Below are 19,492 nucleotides of genomic sequence, written 5' to 3'. Positions count from 1 at the left end.
GCAGAAAGCCAGACATGCCATAAGTGTGCAGCAAATGATAGCTTGTTGTTAATATATGAATATGCTATGTATATGTAATATAGAAACATTAATAAACACCTGTTGAATAGATCTTGTCTCTTTTCCATTATGCCTTAGTTTTAAGCATTGCCTTATAATGTATTTAAGCCTTATTTGGTATTTCTTCTAACAGAGAACTCACATAATCTTGGGTGTTGAAGACTTGCACTGTGTCACCATATTCTAACGTGTTATTTTGGCCAACCTATTCCAGCTGGATGGTGGATAGGGAAAACAAATCCAGTTGGTTTCCTAAAATACAAAGACTTTGTCAGAGAGGAAACTATTTTTATGTACAAATGAACAATTTCTGATAATTCAGGTAATTCCAGACAGACAAGGCAAGTTTTTATGCTTAGGATTTTCCAGAGGAGCTGTTTGTATTAACTCGGATTTATCCAACTTTCTCTCTCACTTTGGCAGTATAGACCTGATTCTAAACATACCATGCAATAAGCTGTACATTTGGCTGAAGGTTTATTCTGTTTGGTCCAAATGGCATCAAAATCATTAACTAAATACACAGTGACTTGGAAGGAAGAAGAAAAAGAACTCAAATGAAAAATTATTTTTATTGCCAAAAGCTGAGTTCTCAGGCTGCTACAACCTGACTAACACCCAAGACAGGCAAGAGGCAGTCATCTTTTATGTTCTAGGTGTTAGTGATGACATGAATTATAGTGGGAAAAAATACAGTACTTTTTAAGGTTCTGGCTGGTTTGAAAAATTAATGAATTTTCAATATTGATTTTAAAAAATATTCATTTGCAAGTCTTTCTATTTTTTCTTCTTTGGTTTTGAATTAAATCTTTTTTGTTGAAATGACAGGTTCTCAGAATACTCTCACTACCATTATACTTTCTACTTACATGCTTCCAATACATTGGTGTCATATTTTATCCTTTATAAGTTTCCAGAACACTAGGTGACTTTTCTTGACAAACACATTGAAAATAGGCAAGACGACTCCCAGTCAGTGCTGCACCACTGTATTCTCTACCTTGCTATTTGGTCAAACCAATATTTTGGTCAAGTAAAAAGAGACAAGAAAAAAATTAATAACATACTATAAATTGTCCTGATAAGGCAAAGCAAAAAGTGACTGTGGACTAGGTTCAACAAACACATGCTGATAATACTCTAAATATATAACCAAAAATCATTGATATTTTTTAGAACATTAATTTGTAATGTTTTCTTTTTATTCCTTTTAAAAATTATTTGATCTATCTATCTATCTATCTATATCTCAAATATCTAATATCATGTTCGTAAGCACAGGAAAATATTAACTGATACTTTGTATTATTCCTGCCTAAGGACCTCAATATAATTTGAAGGGCCTTTGTGTTATAAATATTAAGGTCTAGGTACTACTTCTTTATAGAATAGTTTTTGATCTATTAAATAAAAAGAGAAAGCAGACAATAAGGAATGTAGAACCAATAATTACATGTAGCCCGTATTAATATATATAAAAATGAAATTGGACATTATAAAAATGTTTTAAAAATACAAATGTATGAATAAAGTTAAACTATAATCCTGTCACCAAATGATAACCAAAGATAGTGTTTTGTAGTATACCCTTCCAAGCATTTTTCTGGTCATATATATAAAAATATTTTTTTAAGGGGAAAGGGGTAGAGGGAGAGAGAGAGAGAGAGAGAGAGAGAGAGAATCTGAAGCAGGCTCCACGCCCAGCAATGAGCCCAATGTGGGGCTTCCCTTCCTCTATTTCATCCATTCCCCCATCCACCTCCCCTCTGGTAACCATTTGTTTTCTATAATTTAGAGTGGGTTTCTTTGTTTTTTTTTTCTCTCTTTTTTCCCTTCCTTCTTTATTTTATCTCTTAAATTCTACATATAAGGGGAATCATATGGTATTTGTCTTTCTCTGACTGATTTCACTTAGCATTATATTCTCTAGATCTATCCATATTGTTACAAATGGCAAGATTTCTTTCTTTTTATGGCTGGATAATATTCCATTGTATATATACCACATTTTTATCCATTCATCTATGGATGGATGGACACGGGCTTCTTCCATAGTTGGCTATTATAAATAAGGCTGCAATATACAAAGGATTGCATGTATTCCTCTTAATTAGTGTTTTTGGATTTTTCACCCAATAGTGTGATTCCTGGATCATAGGGTAGTTCTATTTTTAACTTTTTTTTTTTTTTTTTTTTTTTTTTAGGTAGGCTCCACATTCAGCATGGAGCCCAATACAGGGCTTGAACTCACAACCCTGAGATCGAGACCTGAGCTGAGATCAGGAATTGGATTTAACCAATTAAGCCACTCAGGTGCCCCCTATTTTTAACTTTTTGAGAAACCTCTGTACTGTTTTCCACAGTGGCTATAGCTGTTTGCATTCCTACCAACAATGCAAGAGAGTTCCTTTTTCTCCACATCTTTACCAACATCTATTGCTTCTTTTTTTATTATTTAAATTCAACCAGCTAACATATAGTACATCATTAGTTTCAGATGTATTGTTCAGTGGTTTGTCAGTTGTGTATAACACCCAGTGCTCATCACATCATGTGCCCTCCTTAATGCCCATCACCTAATTACCCCATCACTCCACCCACCTCCTCTACAGCAACCCTCAGTTTTTTTCCTATAGTTAAGAGCCTCTCATGATTTTTCTCCTTCAGTTCAGCCTCTCATGATTTTCCATTCAGTTTTCCCTCCCTTCCCCTATGATTCTCTGCTCTGTTTCTTATATTCCACATATAAGTGGAAGGACACCTTGACTCTTTCCACATTTTTACTATTGTGGACATTGCTCCTATGAACACTAGGGTGCAAGTGCCCTTCATTTCACTACATCTGTATCTTTGGGGCAAACACTCAGTAGTGCAATTGCTGTGTTGTAGGGTAGCTCTATTTTTGACTTCTTGAGGAACTTCCATACTGTTTTCCAGAGTCGCTCTACCAACTTGTACTCCCACCAACAGTGTAAGAGAACACTGGCAGAAACCTCTTTGGCTTTGGTCACAGCAACTTCTTACTAGACACATCTCCAAAAGCAAGTGAAACAAAAGCAAAAATGGACTATTGGGACTTCATCAGGATAAAATAGCTTCTGCACAGCAAAGGAAACAGTCAACAAAACTAAAAGACAACCTACAGAATGATAGAAGGTATTTGCAAATTATCTTATCACCTAAAGGGCTAGAATCAAGATCTATAAAGAACTTATCAAACTCAACACTCAAGAAACAAATAATCCAGTCAAGAAATGGGCAGAAGACATGAGCAGACACTTCTCCAAAGAAGAGTTACACATGACCAACAGATACATGAAAAAATGCTCAACATCACTTGGCATCAGGGAAATACAAATCAAAAGCACAATGAGATACCACTTTATACCAGTCAGGATGACTAAAATTAACAAGATAGGAAACAACAAATATTGGCAAAGATGCAGGGAAAGGCCAACCAACATCTGCTGTTTTTCTCCAGGTACTTTTTGATTTCTTCTTTAATTTCTTTGTTGTTCCATTCCTTATTTACAAACATATGTAACCTTACTGTATTTATGCTATTTTTCAGACTTTTCTTGTGGTTTATTTCTAGTTTCTAGTTGCATAAAGTTGTAGTCAGAAAAGATGAATGATTTAACTTCCATATATTTTAATTTGTTGAAATTTATTTCATTGTCTAATATGTGATCTATTATGGAAAATGTCCCATCCGCACTTGAAAAGAATGTATTCTGCTATTTTAGGGTGGAATTTTCTGACTATATTTGCTGGATCCATCTAATCCAGTGTGTCATTCAAAGCTACTGTTTCCTTGTTGATTTTTGGTTTGGATGATCTGTCCATTGATGTGAGTTGTTAGAGTCCTCTACTATTATTATTGTTTTATTATCAATTAGTTCCTTTGTGTTAGCCATTAACTGTTTTATGTATTTGGGTGCTCACATGTTGAGTGCACATATATTTACAATTGTTATATCTTACTAGATTGTCCCCTTATTATTATATAGTGTCCTTTTTTGTCTCTTGTGAGAGTCTATATTGTCCCTTCCCATTGATTGCTGCTCTAGTCTTTTAGTGATATAAGCAGTTATATACATGAGAGAGAACAGTATTAGGGTGTTGCAAAGGGAGATGGGAGTAACCATTTCATCTCTTCTGTGAAGTCCAGACATTGCTTTAGTGTCTGAATCTTGCAAACAGGATTCAACCAAGGTGCTTATGGTGAATATAGACTTACTTTATAAAAACATTGATTTAAGAATTTCACTTTACTTTTTTAAATAGCACTAAATCTCATACATCTGCATCAGTTATCTTATGTGGGGCAAATGATTTCATGTGTCATAAGATGGAGTGCTCTTTACATGATGCTCTTTGTGTTTTGAAGAGAGTTTTGGGGTCAAAATCCATGGTTCCAGGTGGGATACTATAGAAGCAGCCCCTTCCGTATACCTTGAGAACTACAAAACCAGATGAGGCCTCAGAAACAGCTTGCTATATCAGAGTTTGCAGGATCTCTTCTTATTTTTTTCTAACACACTGGCAGTTAATGCTGCCCAAAACTCCACAGACCAAGTTGCAAAGTTAAGAGCTTTCCATAATGAGGGGCAAGGTAACCCAGAACACAAAAATCGTAAATGAATCAGTCTTGATTTCATCAATGGTAAACCTCAAGACAACAAACAAGCAGGGGTATTTGAACCAACCACAGTGAAAGTTAAGAGTTTAAAATTTGTGACAGAAGCTTCAATTTCTATTCTTCAAATTGATGATCTTATCAAATTATACCCAGAAAGCAAAGATGATAAGCATGGAGGTTATGAAAATGCTGTTCACTCAGGAGTCCTTGATGACTGATCTGATTTCTCTTTTATTTGTAATAATATTAGATGCAATTATCTTGTACCTTGAGTATCAGTCCGTTATTAGTATTGGTACCCCAGCTTTCTTTTGACATACATCTGCATGATAAATGTAAATCTCCATTCCTTTACTTTCGATCTACATGTGTCTTGAGGTCTAAAATGAGTCTCTTGTAGGCAGCATATAGATGGGTCTTGTTTTTCTGTCCATTCCATCACCCATGTCATTTGATTGGTGAGGTTAGTCCATTAACATTGGAAGTAATTATTAAATGTATTTATTGCCGTTTTGTTTCTTGTTTTGTGATTAATAGTTTTTCTCTGATCCTTTCTTCTCTTGCTCTCTTTCATGATTTGCTGGCTTTCTTTGCTGATATGGATTCCTTTATCTTCTTTGCATATCCTTTACTGGTTTGTGATTTATGGTTGCCACTAGATTGTATATAACATCTTCATATAAAGTCTATATTAAGTTGATGGCTGCCTAAATTTGAACCCATTCTTTACTCCTCTTCCCCCATGTTTTAGGTATATGATGACATACTTTACATCCTTTTATTTTGTGAATCCTTTGACTGATTTTTATGGAGATATATTTTATTAAAATATATGTATGTATATATACACATATATTTTTATGACTTTGTGTTTTCTGCTTCTCACAATCTTTCCTTTCTACTCAAAGAGTACTCTTTAAATTTTTTATAGGGCTGGTTTAGTGGTCATGAATTCCTTTAGCTTTTGTTTGTATGAAAAACTCCTTATCTCTCCTATTTTGAATGATACCTTTGCTGGGTAGAGTATTCTTGGCTGCGGATTTTTTTCTTTCAGCACTTTGAGTATATCATGCCACTCTCTGGCTTGCAAAGTTTCTGCTGAAAAATATGCTGATAGCTTTATGGGGTTTCTCTTAAATGTAACTGTCTTTTCTCTTGCTGCTTTTAAAATTTTCTCTTTATCATTACTTTTTACCATTTTAATTACTATGCATCTTGATTGGACCTTTTCAGATTGATTTTGTTGGGAGATCTCTGTATTTCCTGAATCTGGATATCTGTTTCCTTCCCCAGATTAGGGAAGTTTTCAGATCTTATTTCTCCAAATAAATTCTCTGCTTCCTCTTCTCCCTCTTCTCCTTCTGGGATTCCTATAATCTTGATGGAGTTGCTGAGTTCCCTAAGTCTATTATCATTTTACATATTTTTTCCTCTTATCTATTCAGCTTGATTACTTTCCATTATTCTTACTTCCAGGTCACTAATTTGTTCCTCTGTTTCCTCTAGCCTTCTGTTTATTCTATCTAGTGTATTTTTAATTTCATTTATTGTGTTAATCTCTTATTGGTTCTTTAAACTCTTTGCTAACAGTCTCACTGATATCCTCCACTCTTTTCTCAAGTCCAATGAGTATCTCTATGATTATTACTTTAAATTCTTTACCAGCATGTTATTTATATGCATTTCATTTTGGTTTCTTGCTGAGGTTTTGTCCTTTTCTTTCATTTGGGACATATCTCTCTCTCTCCTCATTTTTTCTCAGCTTCTTTTCTATAGCCTAATTGTTAAATGAATACCATATGCCTATTTTAATGCCAATGTATATTTACATTGTCATTCTTAGTGACTACAAAATATTTATCATAATTTAGCAAATTTCAAATAAATGGACTATCACGTTTTTGGGGGTGGGGGGGACAAGGACTTTTAGAAAAATTCCCAAAATGAAATACTCTTGTATATACTTTTATGTAATTCTTCTACTATTTTCTTAGGATAAGCTATTGGGAATGAGATGGCTGGATGAAAGAGGAATCATTTTTTGAAAGATTTTATTTATTCATGAGAGACACAGAGCGAAAAGAGAGAGAGACAGAGACACAGGCAGAGGGAGAAGCAGGCTCCATGCAGGGAGTCCGTCGTGGGACTCAATCCCGGGTCTCCAAGATCACGCCCTGCGCTGAAGGTGGCACTAAACCGCTGAGCCACCTGGGCTGCCCAGAGGAACCATTTTCAAAGTGATTGGCATATATTAAGAAATTGTTCCCAAGGAAGTTTGCATTTACTTATGCTTCCAGCAACAGTGTACCTGTTTCTTTACACACTATTATTATTAAAAGTCATCATTCAACTTTTTATTCCTTGCTAAATTGGTGAGTGGAAAATAATAGTACATTGAATTAGAATAAGGTTTCTACTTTAATTCTAAAATTATATTTATACATTCACTGATTATTGCTTTTAATTAAATTCTGCAGTTCATGCTTGACTTAGAGGGCATATCTAGACATACACATATTTTAGATAGAGAAAAGTTATTTTTTCTAGCCTCTCAATTTCTTTCAAATTCAAGACATCCAATAGACTCTTTGTGGAGAAAATTTACATTTGTTTAGGACATCTTCTTTATCCATTGGAAGAAAAAAAATTAGATTGGATTGTATGGTAGTAGTAATAGTAATTTTATTTCTTGTTTATATTTTATTATTTATTGAAAATTATGTGTTCCATGTGCTGAATTAAACTTTTTACATGAATAGTCTATGTTTTCCTTACCCATTTTTGTACTAGTAATAAAGTATCCCCATTGTAAAAGGTGTCATGGCTCCAAATGATAAAACCATAATTTGAGTCCAGATTTGTGTGGGACTAGAGTTTGAACTACTAATAACTGCAATATACTACTTTTTCTAAAGTAATCTTATGCTAATGATAATATGAATCAATTCTGTCCTGATGATGGAAAAATAAGATAATTAATGTCATCACATGCTACATCTGGTAGCAATGTTTTATTCCTGCATCAGAAACTTAAAGAATGAGAGGGGAGGGGATTGTCTTCTATTTTTTGCTTTCTTCAGTTCCCTTTCTTGCTGCCAGATTTCTTTTTAAGCCAGCCATCCGGGGCACAGTGGTTTGTGTGAGAGCTAATACTCTTCTTTTCCCATGGGCATTTGTCCATCCCTGTTCTGTTTCTCTTCATCTCTTCTTGGGGCAACATGTAATCTGCCAGGCCTCACTCATTATTCACCGTCAGGCCTGTATATTGCCAGAAGTCAGAACACTGGCCTGTGTGGTTATGTGGTCCTTGGTCTCTGCCCTCTGGCAAACTAGGGCAAGACATCTTGTCACATTGGAAAGCATTAATCTGCTATATCTCAAGCCACCAGTTCTGTTCCATTGGACCACAAACCGAGTTTTCTCCCCATTCTATAGAAAGCAGTAGCATACCAGACAAGATGTGGCTTGGGCTTATGTTGTCTATAGACTTGCATAGCACATGGAATGGGGGCACAACTCTCCACAAGTATCTCCAAACATTTCTTACAATTCAACCTTTGTTTTCTTTTATGGAAATAAATTTTCCACTGTGCAGATCTGGATCTGTAGCAACCCTCCACAGAAGTATGGTTTTTACCTTCATATTTTCCCATCTCTGAGAGTAGTAGAATGAGACTTCTATGTTGCCAGAATTATATTGATTTACACAAGAGAGACATTGTTCATTTGCTCCTTTCACAAATATTCAGTGGGTACTGAATGTATGACAGACATGAGAAATAGAGGGATGAACCAGACAGAGTAGATGCTCCCTTCATGAGATAGCACTGGGGAAGGAAGCAGCAACAAGCAACCAAATAAATGAGATTTTTGATACATGCTATGAAGTAAATAAAAGTAAGATGTTGTAATAGAAGGTAATGGTTTAGGGGGTGGGAAAGGCTACTTACAATTGAATGTCAGTGAGGAGGTGACATTTGAGCTGAGACTGAGTGACTAGAAGGCACCAGGTATGCAAAGATCTAGAAACAAACAACTCTAACATGAGGGAACAGGGGCAGAAGCTCCAGGGAGGGAAAGATTTTGGCCTATTCTAGGAAGGCAATGTGACAAGACCATAGGGAGTGAAGAATAAAGGTGGGAGACATCACAGATAAGGGCGAGTCAGATTGTGTGGGACCTAATGGGCCATGGGATTTAGATTTCATTCTAAATGCAATAGAAGACTACTGAAGAGTTTGATGTGGGAGTTTGAAAAAAATCTGTTTCATTTTTTAAAGCATTATTCTGGTTTTTAAGTGGACTGTAAAGGAACATTGGTAGAAGGGAAAGAACCAGCTGAGAGACTTTTGCAGGAATTAAAGCTGGGGATAATAGTGACCAGGACGAAAATAGTGAAAATAAAGAGAAGTAAACAGATGTGGAATATGTTTTTTTTGGTGGAATGTGTTTATTGATGGATTGTATGGTAGTAGTAATTGTGTTGAGGTGAAGGACAAAGAAGAATCAAAGGTAACTCTAGATTTTTCACCTGAGCAATTGGCTAGACATTTACTGAGACAAGGAAGATTTGGGAAAGAACAATTGTCAAGGAGTGGAAGTGAAGACCTCTATTAGGCAGAATTATAATTGATATGCCTTTTAGATATCCAAGTGAGAATGTTTATCATGTAGTTGGATTATGTGGGATTTAGTTAAGATTAAAGAATCATCTCTTATTTAACTGCATCTGAAATTAAGAGAGCCTCAAACGAAAATATGTGGTTTTGAATGAGAAAGAAAATCCTTCAGTCTAGCATCTCTATTTCTGTCAGTGATATCATTTTTTTCTCACTACGCAATGCCTTAGTCTATTTGGGCTGCTATAAAAAAATGCCGTAGACTGGGTAGCTTATAAATAATAGAAATGTATTTCTCATAGTTCTGGAGGCTGGAAAGTCCAAGACCAAGGAGATTATATACTAAAATACTTCATTAGAGCTTAAAGCAAAACAAATGAAACCTAGGTGGGGATTGAATGAAAGAAAGAGCATGGACTATGGAGACAGTTTTTGGGGGCTTTGTAATATTTCACTAAGAGAATATGTATAAAAATTCCTTATACCCTATAAAGTACCACCTGAAATCATTCTTAGCATCAGAAATTTATAAAATGAAGCACTATTAAAATGAAACACGGTATTGCAAATTTTCATGGCTTGGCTATTACTATATTTTTGTCTCTGGCTTCATAGACTTTTTCTGCTATTCTGAAATTCTTTCATTTCTAACCAGAATGTTTAGAATTAAAGAGCTGAAGTTTGTCACTATTGAACTAAAGTTTTATATTAGCCCTTTGGGTTTTTTAAAAGATCTATTTATTTTGTTCACCCTTTCTGAATTGGAAAAAAAGGACATACAAATGTGAATTTATGGTGAGCACATTTAGACTCCTCTGAAGTATGCATCCTTAGACTTTTTTTCTGAATCAATCTACCAAATACTTTCAACCAGCGTTTGAAGAAGCCTGATTGAAAACACTGACAGTCTGTACCCTTAGAATCATGACAATTCACATGTCTTCTCAGCCTCTTTGAAGTTTTCAGCAGAAGCCAGAGAAAGAAAAAAAATCACGTTTCATACTTTGTTGTTTATCAACAAGAAATAAAACATTTAAGAATTTAGATAACATACACACATGCTGCCTTGAATTTATGCTGACAATTTATGCACAGTGAAAGTAAAATATATAGCATCTGTGTGAAGAATGTACACCAGTACTTAGACAATGGGCAGCCAGACAGAACTTGACAATGTGGGCCAGATGAGCCAGTGTCCTGCAGGAGGCCCTAACAACATCTACGGCTCCAAGTGCATTTCACTTTCAATCTGCTGCTGTTGGACTAAACAATCTCGTAAAAGTTAATGGCCCTTTTCAGGGCTGGCAGTGAAATTGCTGGTACTGTGGAAGGTAATTTTTTAAAAGTCATTATAGTACACACCAGTAGAGTCTATTTCAGGTTTTAGCCCTGTTCCTAAGGGACAAAGGTAGCTTTCAACAAAATGAAATCACAGGTGGGAATACACCCTGATTTTCAGCTTATAGATTTTCTGAGAATGTGTTAAGTAAAACACTTCACATATTTTTTGGTGAAAAGATATTTCTTTCTATAGTCTCCTGCCTGCCCTACCTACCAACCTAGAGGCAGGAGTCAACTTTGCTATCATCAGACCGAAGATTATCTTCTGATTATTATCACAAATGTTCTGTTTTAGCTATGGTGCGGAAAGGGCCTACAAATAGACCAAATAGATTTGGCAAGTTTCCTGCAGCTATTCTGAATTGCAGAAGAAAATCGTCCCAAATTGATGAAACAGTTAAAGGCAAAAAATTTATTTTTATGGAAAAATAATGTTTGTTTAAGGAATAACAGACTTATTATTAATATCATTTTATAACCTCAAGCAAATAAACAGTTCTAGGTAATGATCCACAATGACTAGTAACTAGTAACTTCATAAAAAGAGAAAAAAAAACCCTTACATTATAATACCTATGAGATGTTTTGCCAAGAATATTAAGTTTGAATCTGTTCATGCCTCTACATGTAAATAATATTATATGGCAAATATATAGAGCAGAAGAACATGTTAATAACAGCATGGGGATGTGATTAGCAAAAACAAAACTGTAAAAACTATATAGAAAAACAACCTACTCTCTTCAACAAATAAATTGGAAAAAAACCACAACCACCACAAAAAACAACCAGTGAGGAATTTATAGATTTAAAGAGGCTTATATTGTGACATATAGACTTTATTTACATTCTGATTTCAACAAACAATTTTAAGAGATGATTACAAATGGAGGAAATTTGAAATCTGACTGGATGATTGTATGACCCTGTGGGACTATTACTAGTTTTTACCTAAGAGTGGTATTGTACCTGAGAGTACTTGCTCTCAAACTTTTGGGTCTTAGGATCTCTTGCATTTTAAAGAATCATTGAGGACTCTCAAGTTATTTCATTTAAGTTGTTTGTATCTACTGATATGCATATATTGTAAATTAAAACACAAAAATATTTATTAACCCATTTAAAATAAGTTACATATTAACATATTTTCATAAAAATAACTGTTTTTCAAGACAAGAAAAATAGAAATATGGCATTATTTTACATTTTACAAATATTTAAAATAACTTTCTTTATAGAAAACAGATGAATTCTAATATCTGCTTTTGCAGTCATTCCTTTGTGATATCACATGTCAGATAACCTCTGGAAAACCTCACTGTCCACTCATAAGGATGAGAAAGAAAAAGTCAACCAACATCTTAAAATTATTTTGAAAATAAATTCCTTGAAAGGTGGTAGGGACCACCAGGGCTCAACCAGACCATACTGTTAGAACTACTGTGTTAGAGGTACCTTCTGATGTATTCAAAAATGAAAAATAAATTATTATTAACTTCATCATCTAGGGATGGAAAGTAGCAAGTGACTGTATATTTGATACATTATTTTCTGTAATTTGATAGTTATTCAAAGTGGATGAGAAACACATCAGATACATGCAGATAAGCCTTTTCTGATGTTTACCATAATGAAAAGTAAAAAAAAAATTAAAAAGTCAAGTAAACAACAGTACAAGTGTTTTGTAAGTGGGGCAATTATTTGACTATAATACAATTATAATTACAATATTGAAAATTTTGGAAAAGTGAAGTAGTAAACAAAAAGAGAAATAATAATGTTGGTCTGCTAACATTGTCCTTAGAAAAATATGAATGAAAATACTGTGGATGAGATAATATTTTAACATTAAATTTTTTTGGAAAGATACATAGTTTTCATCCTTTAATTGACATTGTTTGATATTTGTCATCAGAGTGTCAAGGTACAAAGTTAATCTAAGTTTTTAAAGTCAGATAAAATAGAGTTAAGAAATTGTAGGTGTTAATTTTCTAAGTTAGTTTCTTGTACTAGAAATAAAAAGTTAACTATTGGTGACAAAGTTTCCCCACAGAGAAAACATCAATTCTAAATAATTTTGTAGGGATGTCTGGGTAGCTCAGTTGATTAAGTGTCAGCCTTAGCCTCAAGTCATGATCCAGAGTCCTGGGATTGAGCTTCATGTCTGGCTCCCGGCTCAGTGAGAGTCCTTTTCTCCCTCTACAATCAGTCAAGGGCAGAAGAAATGAAAGGTATTGATTGGCCTGGGAGATAGGTGCAAAAATTCTAAACAGAAAATTAGCAAACTAAATATATAATAGTATGCACAAAATATATATGATAAAGTTTAAGTTTACCTATGAAACGCAAGGAAGATTTAATATCACAAAAATCTTTAAACATCATTCATCATATCAATAGATTAAAAGAGAGAGCCTATAAGACTACTTTAAAGATGTAGAAAACAAATCATGATAAAATCCTTAGTAAACTAAGACTGGGAAGGATGTCAGCAAGACAGAAGAATAGGATGTCTCAGAACTCATACCTACCATAGAAACATTGATTTTTAACAACTAGTCGGAGATGAGAATACCTTTATAGGAGGCCAGGAATACATCTAATAACTTCTATCTACTTTTATGGACCAAAAGTCTGAGACTAGATGCATTGAAGAAAGAAAGAGAAGTTTCACCTCACCCATATCACCCCTCCCCCAAGGAAGCACAACTCAGGGGGAAAAAAAACCCTTCAGTTCTTGATATTACCCAAGGGCAAAGTGAGAGTAAAGTGTGCCCCCACTTTTCCCAATCATTTAGGGAGTTGTCCAAGAGGTCCATTTCTATTTTGCCCCACCCAGAACACTGAAGGGATTGACAGAGCTGAGAAATTTCAGAACCACTAGAAGCAGAGAGAAATGTGGGACTCAGAGCATCCAGAGGATCTTAACAGCAGGCTGCAGATTCTATAAACATGCTCAAGGTCTCCACCAAGGGCTCCACCCTCACCTCTGCAGGACCTTCATCTAAGGATACCACAGTAAGTAGATGCACACTTCCGGCTTTGGGTGTGTGCTCCTGTTGACTGGCAACCTGCACTCCCTTGTCAACTGAGCACAAAGGAGCCTCCCTGGCTGGCACATGGAAGCCTTCACAGACCTTCCAGAAGCTCCCACATGCAACACACAAACATCAGCAACTGGCTCAACTCTGTTGCATTGGGATATGGCACACAATCTTGGCACTTCAGGGGACTTCCTTGGAGAAAATAAACAAAGACTCTCAGTACCCAGCCTGGCTTTGCAGAATTAAAGGGAAGCACCAATTCTAATCTTCCATCCAAAGAAAGAATAAGAGTTGTGGAGTAGATGCATCATTAGAAAAGTTCTGATAGACTACCAGAATCTCTAGGCTGACTAGTTATGGTCTTCCTTGAAGCCTGTCAGTAAGCTTAGAGAAGGTAACTCCTTCAAATGTGAAGACAATGATACAAGGCTTTAAGGATATGAAAAAGTAATGAAAACTATCAAGATTGAATCATCTAATAAATAGAGAAATTGAACAGACCATTAGGTAAGAACAATGAGTCAGTAATCAAAAAACCTTACAACAAAGAAAAGCCCAGGATCAGATGGCTTCATATGTAATTCTGCAAGAACTTAAAGAAAAATTAATACCAATCCTTTTCAAAGAGGTAGGAACATTTCCAAACTCATTTCAAAATTAATACCTATCCTTTTCAAAGAGGTAGGAACATTTCCAAACTCATTATATGAGGCTAGTATTCTCTGATATCAAAGTTCAAATATTAAACTACAAGAAATGAAAACTACAGGTCATTGTGCCTGATGAATATTGATACAAAAATCCTCAATGAAATACTAGCAAACCAAATTCAGCAGCACATTAAAAAGATCATACACTATGATCAAACAGGATTTATCCTTGGATTCAAGGTCTGTTCAACATACGCAAACCAATCACTGTGATGTGCTATGTTAAAATGGAAGATAAAAATCATATAAATATCTCAGTAGATATAGAAGAAGCATTTTACAAATTTCAACATCTTTTCATGATAACTCAATAGGTTAGGTACAAAATAACTATATTTCAACTTAACAAAAGACATATATAAGTCTACAGCATATTATACACAACAGTGAAAAGCTGAATGCTTTTCTTCTAAGATCAGGAATGAAACAAAGATGCTCACTTTCACCACTTCTCTTCCAGTATTGTACTGGAAGTCCTAGCCAGAAAAATTAGACAATAAAAAGAAATAAATGGCATCCACATTGGAAAGAAAAAAATGAAATTGTCTCTATTTACAGATGACATGATCCTATGTATAGAAGACACTAAAGACTACATCAAATCTCTCTTAGAATTAATAAATAAATTCAAGAAATTTGCAGGATACAAAAACCAGCATACAAAAATCATTTGCATGTTTATACGTATACAATTAACTATCTGAAAAAAACTTAACAAAAAGTAATTCCATTTACAACTGCATACTATGGGATAAAATACTTAGGAATAAATTAAACCAAGGAGATGAAAGATTTGTACACTGAAAATTATAAAACATTGGTGAAAGAAGTTGAAGACAATGCAACTCCAAAGATATCTCATTTTATAGAAGAAATAATATTGAAATGTCCATAGCACTCAAAGAGATCTATGGATTCAATGCAATCTCTCTCAAATTCCAATAACATTATATACACACACCAAAAAAACCTAAAATTCATATGGAACCATTAAAGACTCCAAATAACCAAAGCAATCTTGAGCAAGAAAAAAGCTGAAAGCATCATATTTTCTGATTTCAAAATATTACAGAGCTATAAAATATTACAGAGCTATGGTACTGGCATAAAAGCAGACATATAGACCAATGAAACAGAATGGAGAATCCTGAAATAAACCCACTATAATCATCTAATCTTCAATAGGGGCACCATGAATACAAAATGAAAAAAAGACAGTCTCTTCACTAAATGATTTTGGGAAAAAGGAATATCCACATGTAAAAGAATGAAATTGGATCCATATCTCACACCATATATAAAAATAAACTCAAAATGGATAAAAGACTTTAATGTAAGACCTAAAACCATAAAATTCCTAAAAACAAAACAGAGAAAAAGCTCACTTAAATTGGTCTTAGCAATTTTTTTTCATATATAACCCTAAAAACATAGGCAAGAAAAGCAAAAGTAGACAAGTGAAATTGCATCTAATAAAAACTTCTGGACAGCAAAGGAAACATTTAACAGAGTGAAAAGGCAACCTATAGAATGGGAGAAATATTTGCAAACCATATGTCTTATGAGAAATTAATATCCAAAATATGTAAGCAACTCCTATAACTCAATAGCAAAAGAAAGAAATATCACCATCAAAATTATTCATCTATTCCATATAAGTGTTCAAAATATTTATGGACCATTGAGAGTCATGATTCTTGTGAAGATTTGCAAACAAATGCAAATGCTTGGCAGGGTGAAAGACCATGATCAAATGATATAATCAGCTTAATTTGCATAATTCATTTTTTTAAAAAAATTTCTGAGTCATCTTCTCAAATACTCCTGACTCTATTAATATTATTAATAAATAATATAGGCAGAAGTCAGAATTACCAAGTCATTAAAGCCACAAGTTTTCCAAGGAAACTACCCAGAATTGAATTATGTCTCTATTATTACTAAATGTGTGACTTGGGACAAGACATTTAACATCTCTGTGTTTCAGAATCTTCATCTCTGAAATGAGAATAATAGTATCATCCTCACAGAATTTTAATAAGTTGTACTATGGTTTGCATATTGATGAGTAATATGGTTCTAGAGCCCGAAAAATTTTCAGTGCTTCTTCTGTATAGAAAGATGCCAAGCACTTCTATCCTTGGGATGTGTCCAAAAAAGTTTAAAGCTTCTACATAGTCTCAAGTGATTTCTTGAATATGAGATCCAGAAGAAAAGTGTTAAGCATTGGCAAAAAGCAGTTCAATGGCTTTCCAACTGTAATACATTTTCATTTTCCTAAATGTATGGCAAGCACCAAGGGAAGAATGTACCGTATATAAAACCAATTTCCCTGAGCTGTTCATTATTTATAAACAATTTAACATGAATTCACATGCTGATACTTATTTCCTTATGTATGTTTTATATTAATTGGTTTTCTTAAATTGTATTTGGATTAAGTCTTCATATTTTAGCATTCTGAAAAGTATTTAAATATTGCTGACAGCTAAAAAGTTTAGTGCTCTGTTCAAATCCTTTGACAAGTTCTTATGATTTACTGATTAACAGCAATGCATGATTGATTTCTTCTTCCACCACAGGCAAAGTGTCGTGTAAGTATCATCAGAAATATGGTACTTCTAGATATTGGGGGCTAACTATTCACTTTGAAGACTGCATGAAGACTGCAGGGATTTGGAGCTAAGTTAAACTGAAGTCAGATGTTGAAGTTAGACCAAGGAATTTACTTCTGAACCTTATTAATTATCTAGTTTTAGGAAGTTGATATGTCAATGATTACTATAAGACTTCTTATTGACTATAAAAAATGCATAATGAAAAATCAGAAAAGTCACATTTAACACATTAAATGCTGATGAAAGAAATTGCATATTTTACTTTTGAGAGTCACCAATATTGCAATAGCTCAGTATCTTATAGTTCTTGTCAAGGGCACAAAAGAATTTAACAAGCATTTTGACTGAGTGGATGATGATGATGATTTGTATGTAGGATATTTTTTGGTAAAGCACTCTTGGAAACAACACCTACTAATGAAGGAAAAGCAATATTATGTTAATACAGTGGATTATAAAGGCTTAACACAAATTCTTATCCTGAAAAGTTATATTGTACAGGCTCATAGATCAAACTCAGAAGATGGTGAGAGGGCTTTGGCTCTGCTGGCCATTTATGCACAGAAGGATCACTTTAATAAGTTTAGTTGTAGGGTTGGCTTTACTAGAAGCATACCAACTCTTTCTATTATTCTAAATATTATGACATTCCTTCCTCACTCATAACATTGGAAGAGATTTTCTTGGGAAGAAATAAGTAATTGTCTTGGATCTTTAGAAACAATTGTGGATTATACTGAAGGCAGCTGCAGTAATGTCAAACTCTTGGACACTTGAGATAAGCTATTTTTTTTGTCAGATTCCATTTTCTTGAAGTGTCTGCTTAATCATAAATACAGGAACTCTCTTGGCTCTTTGTTTCTTTGCCACCAGAGTGATTCTGAAAGGTGTACAGAGGTCTAGGCTAACCCAAAAATAGATTCAGTAGTGGTGGGTATAAGTGAATGCTTTGGTATGCAATCCAGATACTATCATTCTAGAACCACAGCACTCATTACCCCAGGTGACAGAAGTGCTGGCTACTAATAGCTCTTAGCTAAGTCTTTCTCTGGAAATTGCCCTTACCTAGAGGAAGCTACCTCATCCAAGTTTGTTCCCTTCCCTGGAGCAGCCTGGCATCGAAATACTAGTCATTGAAGAAGATACAAAGGTCCAACTTCATTGCCTCCATTCGAAACTACTTTAAAGGGCCATTCCCAGTTCCAGAACTTCCCAGAGGATGGCTGAGGCTTCTTCTGGAGGAATTTCAACTTATCTATCTGTCCTACTACTTTTTTCCCTTCCTCAATGGGTGTTGTTCCCAAGAGCACTTTGCTAAAATATATCCTGTGTACAAATCTTCATTTCAGAATTTCACAGAAAATGTATCCTTTGATGGTTGATTATATCGGGAGTGGTTCCAGGAAGTAGACTGTAAAGTGAATTGGATCTCCCTCTGGCCAGTTGGTAATGACTCCATTATTGTTGGCAAGTAGAGTACTCATAGACCTCAACATGTTGTAGTGGTATATTGTTAAAACATTCACCAATAGTGAACTGAAATGGGATGCTAGTGAAAGGAAATGCCCCATTAGGAGAATATCTTAGTCATTTGAAAGGTTCTGGGGATCGTAATTATAAATACTATGGAATCAGACAGCCTTTGCTCAGTCTATTGGTACATTTAAGAAAGACATCAAAATGCTGAGAGTCATAAATAATTAGTTAAATGTGAGCTCTGAAAGCCAAAGGGCCTTCTTAGTAACACACACACACACACACACACACACACATACACACACACACACACAAAGACTTTCAATTCCTGCAGCTGGAAGAAAAGAAAAGAACTTTATAAGAGTGATAGAGCTCCAAAGAAAGTTGACTTTTTAACTGCAGCAAATCTGATATGCCGTGATCAGAAGCCTATTGAAAACACATGGAATCTTGGGTCTAGGGATGTGGCCATCTAGGTCAATTTATTAAAGAATCTTGAATTTCTAGATCCTCTAGATCTCTCTGAGCCCACAGAAGTGGTCCAAACATCCCTACTAAAGGCTATGGTTTCTCCCTTCTGCTTTGTAAGACAATATACATTCCTTTCAGGATCTATCTCCACCTCTTCTCCTGACCATCAGATCAATATCTAGGGTCAATTTACAGTATAACTCAGCCAGGGAAGGGCTAAGTTTGTTGAAGAAGAAGAAAAAAATATTTGCCAAAGACTCAGTAAGACCCAGTTAATATATAGTATTCCTGAGGTGCTGGATCAGGAGTATAAAACACAAAGTTGAATAAATAAGAGTTTATTTGCCACTCTTCCAGAATACAGGATTTAAATCTTTGACAAGACTTTAGGAAAATGTGGTGACATACTGCTAGGATGATCCATGGTAGCTTAGGAAAAAAAGTGCCTTTTCTAAATGAAGTGGAAATTCTTGACCTACTGTGACTTACAGTTGAGATAGTGATCAATAGG

General features: G+C 34.7%; 1 non-coding gene across 1 annotated transcript; it reads left to right on the top strand.

Moving 5' to 3' along the window:
• Positions 1–4,107: 4,107 nt before the first annotated feature.
• LOC112913837 (small nucleolar RNA SNORA20) lies at positions 4,108–4,237 on the top strand. The gene has a single exon (XR_003233752.1). It is a non-coding gene; the product is annotated as a small nucleolar RNA SNORA20 (small nucleolar RNA).
• The last annotated feature ends 15,255 nt before the right edge of the window (positions 4,238–19,492 follow it).

Source organism: Vulpes vulpes, chromosome 1 (genome assembly GCF_048418805.1).
Source record: "Vulpes vulpes isolate BD-2025 chromosome 1, VulVul3, whole genome shotgun sequence".
Taxonomy (NCBI): Eukaryota; Metazoa; Chordata; class Mammalia; order Carnivora; family Canidae; genus Vulpes; species Vulpes vulpes.
The sequence above is the reverse complement of the archived record's forward strand: the minus strand, read 5'-3'. Positions and strand labels throughout refer to the sequence as shown.